Source organism: Anopheles funestus, chromosome 3RL (assembly GCF_943734845.2).
Source record: "Anopheles funestus chromosome 3RL, idAnoFuneDA-416_04, whole genome shotgun sequence".
In the NCBI taxonomy this organism is placed as follows: Eukaryota; Metazoa; Arthropoda; class Insecta; order Diptera; family Culicidae; genus Anopheles; species Anopheles funestus.
The window spans coordinates 77,598,437-77,613,256 of record NC_064599.1 but is presented as its reverse complement, the minus strand read 5'-3'; the positions used below and the strand labels follow the sequence as shown (position 1 = coordinate 77,613,256).

The window sequence follows — 14,820 nt, the reverse complement described above, 5'->3', positions numbered from 1 at the left end:
TATTAATAATAATGAACTTATCCCAACAAAAAACAACCTCGTGCGATAAAACAATCTCCCAAGAGTGGCTATAAAGCGGCTTTATAATACACACGAATTAAATTTGCATCAGTCTCACCACAAATGAGGATCTCCAAACGGTGGAAAACGACTGTTCGACCTCCTGTCCGACTAACAGCGGCCAGAAAGCCCAGTTACCCCAGATTACCACGAAGAGGTGGCCGAAGGTTCCGATTTCTAGCTTGCCGCCTTTTAGAAGAACAAAACACATCCAAAACCCAAAGCTGCCTAAGCACGCGGCCAATATGGCCCGCTGACACACACCTAACCCGACGGACACGGAAGGTTTATAGTCCTCCGGCTTTGGGTTTTAGTAGTTTAGCCTCACAGTTTTATGACTCTGTCATTTCGGTGACATATCGCCAAATTGTAGATTCATATCGCCGCCATAAAAATGAAATCCGGCCCACGGGAGTTTCGAGGTTTTCTGTTTTCTGTAAATTCGATTTGTGAAACCATTACAAACCACCCAGCTGCTCCTAGTCGGGTAGTATCTGTTTTCGGTTTTGCAAATCGTTCACCATTCTTCCCTTTTGCTACCCGAAGAACAAGAACGATAAAGTTTGTCAGCATGCAATCTGAAGCGAATGGAGGGCAAAAATTGTCACAAAACTTTATCCTTCGTGTCACGGTAAAAGCTTAGCCTTTTTGGAGCTGAGAGGAAGACGAGGGGAAGGAGAGAGAGACAGAGAGAGAGAGAGAGAGAGAGAGAGAGAGAGGAAAGGTTCAGGGTGTGCAAGAATGGTTAAAATTGCACCACCCATCATAAACCCCCAAAAAGGAGGGGGCCTTCTACTTTTCGGTAGCCAGCGTACCCTGATTACCAACCGTTTGGAGGGCCAAACAAATGGGAGTTTTTAAAATGTTTTATATAGTTGCCATCGCGTTTCGCGAACTTTACTATTTTATTCGAAACGAGTTTTAATGACCGCCGTTTGAATCGCGGTACGGATCCTGATGAAGCGGAACATGAGGATGCGCTCGAAATATATGATCCTTTCGGGGGCCATTTTGCCGAACGGCCCGGACGGCATAGAGTTTGTAATTTCCATATTTTATTGCTCCACTTTTCTAAGCATTTCATTACCCATCCGCATGGTTGTCTTTACCACTCTGGCGGAATTGGAACCTTCGTTCGGGTCGCTTTTGAATGGGTTCATAATTCATTATTATCCACTGTAGCACGTAGCACCGCAGGGACACACTACTGTGTCGCGTACTTTTTACACCCAACGAATCAGTACTGTTTAGTGGTTGGTAGTAAATCGTTGGTTTTATGTCTTGATTTTTTTCCCCCGCCCGATAACCTCTTGAACCGGTTGTTTAATCTCCTTCGCTTGGATATTTAGTGCCCGCAAGCGCGTACCTCCTTGTTTGGCATACTTTAAATTGAATCTTGACGCAACGCAAAAGGATAGTGGCTGGGCAGGGAATTGATACGTTTGCACGATATGTTCGGAGTGAATCGGATACCTGACATACTTGCCAGGATAGCTGTTTTAGACCGCCGGAGAACGGTGAATATCACCGGAATTGTTTATTGCTAGAGGTTTTGTGATCGATTTAATATATTTTCCTGCTTATTTTCCTTCCCCCAAACAAAGGGGGTTTTCTTTTTCTCATTAGATCCAAACGATTTATTAAACAAGCTCCTTTAACAGTGGTGATAGCTACCGAAACATCCTTTCCGACATGTATGTTAATAAATCAAGTTTTTACACCCTTCTTTTACCGCTACAGGACACCAACAAAACCGTCACGTGTAAAAACGCTTTACAGTAAAGGGCAGCATCCGTAACCACATATTGGCCCATTTTAATGGTAGTTAATAGTTCCGGTTTTGAGCAGATTATTTCCTAGCAACGGGGTAATTTGCTCAACAGCACAAAAAAAACATAAAACCACGGTTGGGATACTGCCGAAAAACTTGCCACCCTTTAAATGTGCATCATAATTCATTTTGTTACAACATCCGTTTGCAATTTCATTCGGCTGAGTGCATATGGGGAGGGATAACAATTTAAACTAAACTGTTACTATTTTACTGTGAGACATTTAAGCGTTCACAAGCATTAGTTTTTTTTTGAGTGTATTTTTCAATTCGATTCTTTAATTTTGCAATTGAAAAATGAATTAGTTTTTAATTGAATTTTGGAGATTGTACATAATATAAAATAATATTGGGGCGGCCCGATGGTGCATGTGATAAACGGCGCCAGTCCACACGGCCGGACCGGGTTCAAATCCCATCCGGACCGTCCCTCCGTAGCAAGGACTGACTATCCGGCTACGTGGTTAAAATAAGTCTTGTAAGCCAGAAATGGCCGGGTTGACCTGTAAGGTCGTTAAAAGCCAAGAAGAGAGAGAGACATAATATAAAATAATATAAGCAATAATTCGTATTCCGTTTCAACTTGAAAAGAATTCAAAAATGGTTCAAATTTTACCGTTTCATCCCAAAACAGATATATTTTTTAACGAAGTAGCTTAAAGTAGCTTATTAACAAGCAAAATTAAAATCATTTAAATTACAACTGTTGTGGTCAACAAAAAAGATATTATTCGAAGAAAAGTGTTCGAGTTTAACATTCGCAACAACAATCGTAGGTCGGGTGCACGTTGTGCTTCACATCACAGCCTAAAACCAACTTTTTGATCGTGTCTCCGTACACATGTTCACATGCACACACGCATCCTCCTCCTGAGTCACAGTTAGATAGCTTTCCCGGCCCCGAACCAACCGAAGGGAACCGCAGCAAAGTAACGCCCGTAACGCATCGGTAAGCGACATCGGTTGGACTGTTATTTGTTCGCGAGTAATAATAGCAACCACATTGGGTTTGCGTGCTGCAAAAATAGTCCTCCGCTTCGATGTTTCGCTTGTGACCACGCGTAGGGAAACCAAAAACGGAGGAAAAACGAAACATCGAGACGTCACAGAAAAAAAGACCACCTCCGGCGTGAACACAACGAGAGTCACGAGATGCATTGTGTGCACCCTCTTGTGTGCTAGATTGTCATTTGGGGTTCCCCCCCGAAAGTCGTGCCTTTTTCACCCTCTCCTTCCCTCGTATGATCCTTCCTTCAACGGCGGTGGCCAGCCAACCGTGGATTATTCGTTCTAAGTTTTGTAGTACGACTAAATGTAATAAATATAATTATGTTGTCACCCTTTACGAGCTGTGAAAGAGTTCGAACAACGGGGAGTTATGGTGAGCCGACCAGGATGTGCTTGCTTAGAACCGTTTTGTTCGTCGCTTAACTTCTGACAGCTCGTCAAAGAACCGGACGATGATCGTGTTCCCGCTTGATGGGGGTTATGAAAAAGGGAGAAGGTTTTTTGGCAGAACCAACTTCCAGCTCAAACTGTGCTCTTACTCAGATACATTTTATACGACCGGTAGGACATAAAGAAATATTTATAACACGCATTTTCATCCTCCATTAGCAGTGTAATTATAGCTAAAATTGCATCAATAACAAGAATTTTGTTCTGCACAACAACAAAAAAGCGTTTCCCACTTTCCGCCTGGGTGTGCATAATATGAGCACGGCAATGCTCATTTTGCCTCAATTGAGCCCCAAATTGGTGTTGAAAGTAGCACATTTTTAATGGATTTATCATACCGGCAGTGCGTTTTCAGTTTCGATTCGGTTCCACCCGCACACACACACACTTTTTGCAACACATCAAACGGTACAGTTGGTTTGGCAAATTCGATGCAATCGCTCATTCATTATTAATCAATTGATGACGCCGCCGATTGGTAAAATATTTAATCGACCATCCATTAGCGATACTGCCGCGAATACCCCTCGTCGAAGGCGAGAAGGCACGTGAATTCCGTGTGTTTGTTGCAATGTTGATGGGCATCGTGTGACGCTCGGTAGTGTAACCGTGTTAAGTGTGACATATTTTTGAAGTACTTTATACATCAGTTTTATTGAAAAAGTATTTGCTACTGGTCGGCGTAAAATGTCTTTTCTTGGAAAGCAAATTTTCATCCATATCATGCTCCACAAGGGCTCATAAATCACACCCAATAACAACGTCCTAGACGAGTTCCTACAACTCCCTGTGGTGTTTATACAGCTCGGATTTATCCTGCTCACGAGGATTAGATTATCCACATCCATTTCCGCTTCCGAGAAGCATTAATCGAACCGCAAGACAGCAGCAAACACGTCGTCAACGGGTCAACCCCTCTCGGAACCTCGTCGCGACATTTTCGGGCGGGTTTCAGCTCATAAATTGCACAGCGTGGTGTTGAGCTATGGAATCCCCTCGGTCTGTACTTGCACAAGCCGAGCTGCAATTTCTTCCAGCATCCGGATGAAACAATAAAAAGCACATGAACTGTATCAGCGTTCGCGATCGCCTTGGTCCGAAGGGTGGGCGCTATCGGCGGATTGGAGACCTTCGTAAGTGACGCGTGTGGCACTCCAGAATGCCAGAACGTCATAAATTAGCGACTGCATGTCATAAATTTGCAATTAGTTTCGGACGATTTCGGTATCCGAGCAAGGCCGACAGGGTAATGTGAGAAGACAACCAAGGGGGCAGTTGCGCGTGGAAATTATTGTACAGTGTAAGAGTAATTGTAGCAAGTTTGTATTGAGCTATGGAAGATGATAGATTATGATGGATTATGTCACCCTACAGAGTGATTGGGGGCATGAAAGTCAATTACGCCGCAGCTCCCTTTGGCGGATTCAAAGATACACGGATTTTGAAATTTGACAGCTCAGTGATTTTATAGCAAAGAGGTTTTGTTGAGAATATCCTCTCATTTAATTAAATAAAGTTTTGAATAATTTGTGTAAATGTTATCCAAGCAAAAAGTGAAATTGATTCTTTAGAGGTTGATTTTGAGAAGAAGTAAAGAGAATTGTTGAAGATCTGAAAAAATCAAGTTGTAAAAACTCAGGGCAGAGACTTATGGAAATTACAGGTGTTATTTCCTTGTTCCATCAACCGGGAGAAATCCCGTTAAACAGCTATTAGTATGTGATCCACAAATGGTTTACCGAGTGCCTAAAGGTGCTATAAACTTACACCTTCAACCGTAGGCACGTATTTAATCAACGTTTCACTAAAATCCTACCAATATCTTCACCTTATTTCTTGTATCTGAATGAGTTTTTTGTTTCGTTTGTGTCCTCCTCCAGACAGTTAGGTCTTCCTTCCCGGGAGGCCTCTAAATCATATCGAAAGAATTACTGGCAGGTTGCATATTAAACGTGTGCTCCGCATAACAAATCGCTGCACCAATGCACTTTCCGTTCAGTTCAGTTGACACCCAAAATATGATCGTTTTATATTTCTTCGTCAAAGCCTTCTACTTGTTTCATCAGTTATAAACTGGTACCATGCATATGCCAGGTGTGTTGGCTAGGTGCCAAAGGGTCCCCAAAATCACCTCAAATAGTTCGGGTGGGCGCACAGCACAGACACGCCAATATCAGTATGCCGACGAGGTGTGAAGAATTTATGCTCGATCATTATCATGCACGCACGGTTAACATGCTGTGCGTGTGTGTTTGGTTCGTTTTTGTTTTTTTGTTTCAAACTCCAAACTGCCGTTGGTAACGAGTGGAATGAAAGTAAAACTTGATTCAATGCGGCACTGTACTGGCGCACATGCTTCCAGTGTTTTTTGATGTTTCACTGTGGGAATTGATGTTCTGGCGCTGTCGAACGAGCTATCTGTTGTTAGCTTTTGGGAATGGTTTTGAATACTAGATATGTATACCATTCCCATGTGTTGGGTTTACTCTTTTTAATGAAAAAAAGCCCATCACGAGACGAACATGAGTAGGTGAGAATATATAGCCCCCGAGGGGGATTGTTTTTTGTACATTTGCGATACAATCGGAAAGATGAACCTGACGATAAATCACCATATTCAAAACATGAGTTTAACATTTCATTAAATACTTTAACAAAAATATTATCTCGTAACTTTCTCACAACTTCACCTGTTTCCTTGTAACGAAAGTGAAATATATTCTTCCGAAATGAACGGTACCATTGCCCAGACGGGATGAGATAAATTACCACAAAACCATCCCTTACCTGGTGGCACGTGTCGATCGAGAAGGTCATTGATATGTTGAGAAGGCTCTTGACTGGCTGGTCAAACGCCTAAAGCATTTCTAATGAAACGATACCTATAAGCAATGCCCAGCAATGCAAGTAGAATGATGACTTTGCTGTAAAGATTACACAGCTTTTGCTTATATAACTGTAAATTTTATTTATGAAAAAATTGTCAAAAACAATTGAGTTTTTTCAGTAAAGTTTAAGTTAAATCAAAACAATTCTCTTGCTGAAGGAGTTGAAGTGCATGAAAGCGTAAAACTCGCACGCGCTCTAGCGGCGAATAGCGTAAGCTGCAATGCACAGTGGTAAATCGCTCACCAAACAAAGAACAAAAAAATCTTTTTTTTATTCAAATTTGTTGTTTCAAATCGTTGATTCAAAATTATAATTCTGATTGAAACTATTAGCATTTTAATTAAAAAATAATCTATTCCACAATTATTTTTCAATTCTAAGTTCTTAAAATATGTAAAATAGCAAGAATATATATCTTTACCACTTTATAGAAGCTCTTTTGGTATTTTTTTCAAAATCAGCTCAACAAATATGATCCAAACCAAATTTTCAAAAACTTACCATATTAAAAACAACTAGCAGTGCACTAGCACTATCGTAATCGTGTAATGTTTCAACACGTCTGTCCACTTCAACCCCTAGTGGATGTACAAATGCTATTGACATCACAGCCAACCATATTAATAATGTACCGAAAATTAATTTCCTTCCCTGCAGGTGCTGAACCTTTGTGATGCCGAGACACCGGTTCGAACGCTAATGTAAACCTCTCTTGGTGCGAAAGAGAGAGAGAGCGAAAAAGACCTCCCAACCGAAGATTTTTCCAGCTTGCGGAATCGCATCCTCTTGTACATGTCCGGTGCGGTACGCTCATCACCCCGGAGGCGATCGGATGCGAAATAAGTTGTACAATTTATTTATTTCCCATTAGTAAGGGATTTTCGACCGTTGCTGCAACCGCCGCTGAGTACAACCACGTTTTTTAGCCAGACTCCGGTCTGAAATCAATACTTCCCTTCGAGGGAAGCTGACACAGGTCGACGTGTATGCGTGTCCATCGAGATAGCGTCGAAAGCGGATGCGTTGTCCTTCGGGCGTATTTTCTATTCCTCGTCACCTTCTCACCCTTTTCCGGCTCTATCCGGCAAGGCCAGCTCCCTGGACGTATCGGCCCATGCCATACTGCCTCCGGTGCGATAGTAGTTGTGTGAACGTGTCACACAGAAGGTGCTGCAAATTGAATGCCAGGAACACGCGACAGCTTCATCTCGGTGTTGTGGCGTTGCGTACTGATGGTGATTATTTTCACATCTGCCACATCGCACCAGCGTCATCGCAAAACGGTCGGTAACGTCTCTTTTGTGCTCGTCCATCGTACAATCTTGCTTTCCCGCTCGATCCACTCGAAGCCTCACAATAGCACACCAAGGGGGAAACCAGAAACCCCTCGGGAAGACCAAATCGCAATCGAAACCAGCGCCGTCGAAAACACTCCCCAAGCATTGTGGCCGGATAGGAAGTGGCCGGTCCCTCGGTTGATGAGATCCCTCACAAAACACGTCGAAAGAACAGCTTGACGCTGGGGTGTTGCGTTCGCTGGCATACCTTTTTTCGCAATGGCCGTCGAATGGTCGTCAGCATGCGGAAAATCCCTTTCAAGTGGGTAGAATAAAAAAAGGAGGGAACAAAATAACCGAATCGATACCGCATTGCCAGACCGAGGGGAGCGAGATGCTATGCCGTTGACTACATCACACGGTCGTTTCACTTTTCCGCACAATTCGGGGTGCTTCTTTGAGCGACTTATACAACTCGGGCTGATGGAAACTTGCAATGGGAAAATAAGAAGATGTAACGCCCGAAAAAACGACACGAAACGATGAAGATAAAAAATAATCCGTACGAAAATTTAATTAAGATTAGTCGACTATGACTTGGAAGGTGATTATTTGAGCAGTATGGAAATGGTCAGCTACATCTTGCCGCTGTGGTAATATTCTGTACGAATGGCTATCTTGTTAAACAAAGCACTTCATTGCAATCAAAGGTTTTTGGAATATTTTCTTTTTTAATATAAAAAAAAACAAAAAAAAACTAAAGAGAAAATAAGAAAAGGAAAGATTTTTAGGAAATTTTTGAAACGAAACAAAAGAAAAGGAGATGAAATGTCTACAATTTTTGTCTTATTGTAATGGTTTGAATCACATTAATAACCTTAAATTACTCGAGTGATCAAAATAAAATTCAATAAAATTTAAAAATAATTTTCATTTTCAAAAGAAAAACCAAAATGTTGTTTGAATTCCACTGAAATTTAAGTTTTTTTTATGTTGAGTACCTTCTTATACAGCTTAGTTTGATGATTTTACAATGTTATTTTTAAATCAATTCTTGTAACAAAACTATAAAAATTGTTGTTTAATATAAAACTCACACAATTTTCCTTACTGAAAACACAAGAGTTTGTATTATGAAGATATCTAAATGTATGCGAAGGTTCTAGTAAACATTTGATTGACACTGAGGCTACTTAACTACCATTGTTCCAAGAAGAAATAAATCGCAAAATTAACTGGCAATAGTGTAAAACTGAGTGGATAATAGCCTTGCTACATTTAAAAAGAATATTGTTGAACTTTAAAGGCAAACAATCGAAATGTACTACTTTAGGACCTTCGGATTCTGCGACGAAGTGACCCGAGTTAGAAATTATTATTATTAGTAATAGTTGAACTGCTATACAAATATCACAAACACATATTTTTATTCAGTTTTCATTACTGTAGATCGCAATCTTATCAAAACTTCCGCTTGACTGAGCCGTTGGTAGAAAGAATAAGCATTCGTATTTAATAAACGTTATTAAAATACTAACAAGTGGGATATGGCAAAATTATTAAAAAAATACTACATTAAAAACTACAGCAATAACCCCCAAACCATCAAACCGAATACGTCTCCACAACCCCCGAACGGAAACAATTGGACTTTTTTTTTAAATGTTTCATGGAACGCAATTTGCTTAAGTGCACACTCTCCGGTACACATTGCCATTTTAGTGTTGTGCAAATGTTCCAAGCTTCCAGATAAAAACAACAACATTTCTACAAAAAATAAAAACCTAATACGGAAGACCCTTCAGAACCGGGTCTAGTGCACTGAAAGAACAAAGCAACCGCACAACACACATCGTACATTGGTGGCTTTCCGTTGGTTGGTTGACTTTTGAATATCCTACAAAAAAAACAAAACTCACCCGAGCGTTTAAACTCATCGAAATAATTGCAGTGCAGGTGCATGGATCGCAAATTAAGATGAAACACCGTCACCCAACTTACGTACTAACTACATGTACTACGCACCTACACACAGCCAGGAAGCCGGAAGGTTCGACGATATCCACCTAATGTGTCACCCATCATACAGTTGGCTGAAGCCGAGAGTTTCCATTAATAGTCGGTTTCAATTATGGCAAGACGATGATGATGTTGTCGACGATGTATGCATCGCTACATCCAACTGCACTTTGCACGATGAGATTGCATTTGAATGCATATGGTCGTAGGAGTAAGACCAAACAAGGAAAAAAAAGAAACAATCCCCCATAAAATTAAAACGAAAAAGTGCGGGAAACACTTTTTCCTGGCTGCCATTTTTCTTTCCCCATGTCGACAACGACATCCACTTGCGGTACTGAACAATCGGTCGATGTAAGAGTGCAGGTTTCTAAGGCATCTTCAAGCCCCACCTCATTAGCGGTACAATTCCCACTGCAATACACGTCGTCATCATCATTAGCCATAGCTGCGACACAAATGAGCTAGTCTTCAGTACCTTTTTCCACCTATAGCACGACGTCCCCCCATCAACATTAAAAACAATAGCGTACATTACATCTCTAACCCATGGAAGCTGAAGTCACAACTTCTCGCACGAGTTCTTTCAATGTCACTACTTCGTCTCGAGTAGCACGGCGGATTTGTCATGCGTAAAGCCAGCGCAAAGAGTCCTCCACGTGTACGAAGACTTTGTCACAAGGTACCCACTACAATGGCTTGGAATGCTATGGAAAGGTGGAATTAAAATGCGTTCGCTTGATGAATTACTTTCGAGCTGATGGTTGATGACTTCTAGCCCAGGCACCACCTGTCTTCACCGTCCCAACCCCGGCCCGAATCGGTGGATGAAGTATTGCAATGTATTAAACTGCCACTGATCCTGGTCACGGCACCGAGCACTGCATTTGATAAGCAATATTTGCGGTAATGATAAACAACAAATAGTACCGACCGACGGCGACTGGGGATGAGTGCACTTGATGGATGAGCTTCGCATTCAAGGTGACTGTGCCGTTACGGGGGGACATGTCTAAGGATTGATAATGAAATGCCTCAAGTGACTCCACGTAGCTTCCGGTGACGTTTCAAGATGTCGCATCGCAATCTTCCAATTGGAAGAGGATTTTCCTACAACCTCCTTAGCCATTGCGGGAAATGGGCCTCCGCCTTTCGTGTACTGTAGTGTCCCGAGACGCGAACGTCACAGTGAAACGAACAAAATGGAAGCTGAACCATTTATGCATGATTCGGTGTGCGCATGGATGGATAATCTGAATGCAAATAGGAGGGTTTTTGAAAGATATTGTATAATATGTTTGTTACGAGCGACGAAACTAAAAATCTATAGTCATTTCAACATATTATAATACAAAATATTATACTATCGTGCCATATTGGTTATATCTATTTGATTCTCGACATGTGACGTGTAATGCGGCTAAACAAAGCTTAAAATCGTTGAAGTTTTTTTTTTAAACTCAATAAAAAATAGTCGATCCTATTATATTGAAGTTGCATTATGAAACCTTTTAAAAATGTACCTTAAAGTAAGAATATAGATAATAAATCTCTTCTGTGTAATATATTAAAGATAAAGAAAACTATACAATTAAATTGTTTAAAAACAAATTTTATGTCAAATTTTATGAACCAACAAAGCGGATATAACGCACCAAGTGCAACAAATAAAAGACACATTTTTTCCATTTTCCATTACAAAATTTTCCCGAACTGTTACTAAAATAGCAGTTTCCCGCATTTTCGTTCGTGAGTGTAAATTTCATGAAGGATGGCCTAAAACAAAAAAAATGCCTGCCTTTTACAAGCACAAACAAACAACCGGGTGGACGCCCAACTCTAGTTGCTAAAACATTTTTCCCTATGTAACACTGCGACAGAATAATGCGCGACAGCCCTGACAGCATCAAGGTAGAATGAAGAGAAAAAGAAAAAAAATATTCCAAATGAATAGAATACGCAGAACCATCATCCCATCGTAACAAAAAAAAATCACCCAAACGCTGGCAAAAGCGAACAACATGGCTGGCTGACACGACCAGCGTTAAAAGTGAAGGAAGCAACGTGAAAATACAAAATGGAGTCGGTTTCTATATCGTAGCGCAAGGACCACCCTGCCCGTGTACGCGCGGTGGCGACGAGTTGATGACAAAACGCAACAGCAAACGACACCGCAAACAGGGAAAATACACTCGTCGGAAAACTACTTTCCACGGTGTGGGGTGAGTGAGCGAGTGAGCTGACAGTGAGCAGTAAAGAAGCGTGTAAGTGAGCAGGCGAGAGCACAAAGCACAGGATGCCGATGAGAAGGGAAAGCCAAGTTGACAGTAAGGTTGACAATTTTCTAACCCTCCGGCATTTGAACACAAGCGTACCGGAGAATAAATTAAACACCGCACGAGAGATACACACCGGTTTGATATCGCCGGATGAGGAGATTGTTGCGAGAGTGAACAAAACGTGTGCTGCAGACGACATCCGTTTTCCACCACAAGCTCACGCACACAAATCTCTTCTCACCTTCTCCTGGGTGCTACTTTTTTCAATTTTTCATCTGTCATGCAACCGTGTACTTTGTTTATTTGTTTTTTTTGTTTTTGATCTTCTGGATTTTCATTCATTTTAGAGAACAAATAAAAGAAAAAGAGGGAGAGAGGGAAAGAAAAAAATAACATCCACCCACCATTATTTTTGCTTCTGTGGAGCGTAGGGTGGAAAATGGCAAGGAGAAAACAGGTGAAAATGGTGAAACCATACAACGCAAAGTCAGACATTTTGCACTTCTCCGATGTTGGTTTTTTGGGGCTTTTTTTAACCAAAACAACACAGAAAAGGGCACTGTGTAGAATGTTTGCCCGCAGAATTAGATGTCCCGCAGAAGAATTGTGTACGGTGAAAGCGAATGACAAAATTCACTAGCAACGGAACGAAATGATGATTCGACTGTGGTGGTGGAAAGTGCGATATGCTCACCATTTTGGTTGATTTTGTAAAACAACAACCATTCGGTGATTACAGGGTTTCGCCAAACACTGTTTTCACGCTTCAATGGGGTGAGAGCGTGCGCCATTTTAAGCGTAAACCAAGTCATTACGAGGAGTGTTAATAAAGAGTAATGAAAACCTAAGCGAAACGATGGATTGCATTGAATGGAAATGCTTATTACTACACAAGTACTCATCTAAGTACTAAGTACAAATACTAAAATAATGTATTTCGGTTTTTTGTAGTACTTACTTAAACGTGGATTTTCCTTATGTATGGTGTATGAGATGTCTTAATTTCCAGAATGGGCTCTAGTTCGAAGATTTCGTCCATGTTTCGTTTATGTCTTAGAGGCCGCAAGGAGTGATAAGATTCTGAAAGAAAGAGAAATAGATTGAATTGTTTCGATTATTTCAATAATTTCAATAATTTCAAAAAGCAGTTGTTGCTTAAGTGTAAATAAACTGCAAATATGAATAAATTCAACGTGCAATGTTATATTAATATAGTGTCATCAGCCGTAGTAAAGATTAGATACTAAAAGAATTTGATAGAACAATACTGGATTTTCTTATCTGCTTTAATCATGATATTTTTTGTTGTTTTCATTCTTGTTAAGTATTATTTATTTTGCTTCTTTTTTCTACCATGTTTGGAATGTTTTTTATAAGTTATGAATTTCTTTTTCACTTACGCTCTGTATTTTACAACCCCGTGAAAATCGCATCAAAACTCTTATCATCCCCCATGAAGCACTTGCTTCATCGCATTCAATCGATTCCAGATGCGCTTGCAAGATTTGATTCAAACCTTCGTTCGAGCGTCACCACATTTGTGCTGCGGAAAGTAGGAAAAGGAAAAGCAAAAGTGCCAAGTACTGTTTTGCGAAAGCGAACATTTCGGCGTCAAAAGCCAACGTCGGCCCTTTCAAAATTAAAATCCCTTTTTCCCTCCCGATCGTTTGTCGTCGGCGGAGAGCAGTGGCGGGAGTAGAAAATATTTTTAATTGGCAAACCAAGCTCTCGAGTACTGACGCCACCGCCAGAAGTGAAAACAACTGCAGTATTTCAACACACCGACCGATGAACGAAGGAAGTGCGCACACTTTGGCCACTTTATCACATCCCTTTTCGTTGTACAGTATCGCCATCGGTGGGCTTCCTTGTTCCACAAATTCGACAACCCTTGCCGTATGAAATCTTTACAAAACATCGACGCACTGAGTGTCCGGAAACGTGAAGGCGTCATTGGCAAATGGGGCGTAGATGCCCTGACGATCTCCCAATTACAAGTATTTTCCACATTTTGTAGCAGCCGCAGCAGCAGCAGTCGGTCCCTTTTCTTAACCCCCAATTTTGCTGAAATCAAGCCGGCTAATAATCAACGAGACGAACACTAGCGAAAGGAAACCATCCCTTTACCGAGCGGCCACACAAACGAATGGATGGAAGGGATGTAATTGATTCTACTTCCCGGGGGAAAAACGCAAATGAAACGAGCCAGGCCGCCTGCCGCCTTTTCAACAGCAGATTACGATCAAAATGTTGTGATGAATTCAATGTTCCGGCGCCACGGGAAAACGTGTCCGTGGAAAACACTTACCTTACCTTCTCTCGATGCTTTGCTTCCATTTTACTTGCGTCTTCTGCGTCGTAGGGTTTCTGCTGGGAAGCCAACACGGGCACATTTAATTATGTGCATATTTTCCGTTCTAATCTTGACGCGATAGCACCCGATTGCAGAAGGGTGGACGGATTGATGGGATGGATTGGAATTGAAAAGCTGTGTGGCTGTGTTGGTGCAAGACATTGGATGAAGTTTATAGCAAAAAGGACGAACGACAAAGAAATTAAATGACAGCTTTCGAATTCATTATGTCAAATATAGCTGACATCTTTTCAAACTAACAAAGTGATAATATTACATGGTGTAATATTCATTCCTTAGTTAAAAAAGTGTAGATAATGTTTAACATATTAAGTAAAAGAAAAATATGCCTTGAGATAAATGTACTTTTCATCATTTTGAGGCTGACAATACGCCTAAATGCCGTAATGATTAATCATAAAAAAAGAAAAATATGTTTTATAACATTATTCGCGACGTCAAGTTTCTATGTTTGCTAAATTTTCTAGCATAGTTATTTACAAAAATTGTAATTAATTTTTTTCTCGACATTAGTTGCAGCAAGACAGATTTTATAAGTAGATCTTAAATAGTAGGAGAAAACATAGAAAATAGTATAAATCAAATTCAATGTAAGAAATTACATAAAAAACAAGATAATGGGAATGTAATACA

At 40.7% G+C, this 14,820-nt stretch overlaps 1 long non-coding RNA gene across 2 annotated transcripts in view; it reads right to left on the bottom strand.

The window, feature by feature from the left end:
• LOC125768192 (uncharacterized) overlaps positions 1-14,527 on the bottom strand; it is a 35,660-nt gene extending 21,133 nt beyond the window's left edge. The window contains exons 1-2 of one of the 2 annotated variants that reach the window (XR_007418853.1): positions 14,122-14,527; positions 12,772-12,893 (exon numbers count right to left, since the gene is read on the bottom strand). This is a non-coding gene — a long non-coding RNA (uncharacterized LOC125768192). The remainder of the gene's footprint in view (positions 1-12,771; positions 12,894-14,121) is intronic. The other variant, XR_007418854.1, reaches the window with a different exon arrangement.
• Between the last annotated feature and the right edge of the window lie 293 nt (positions 14,528-14,820).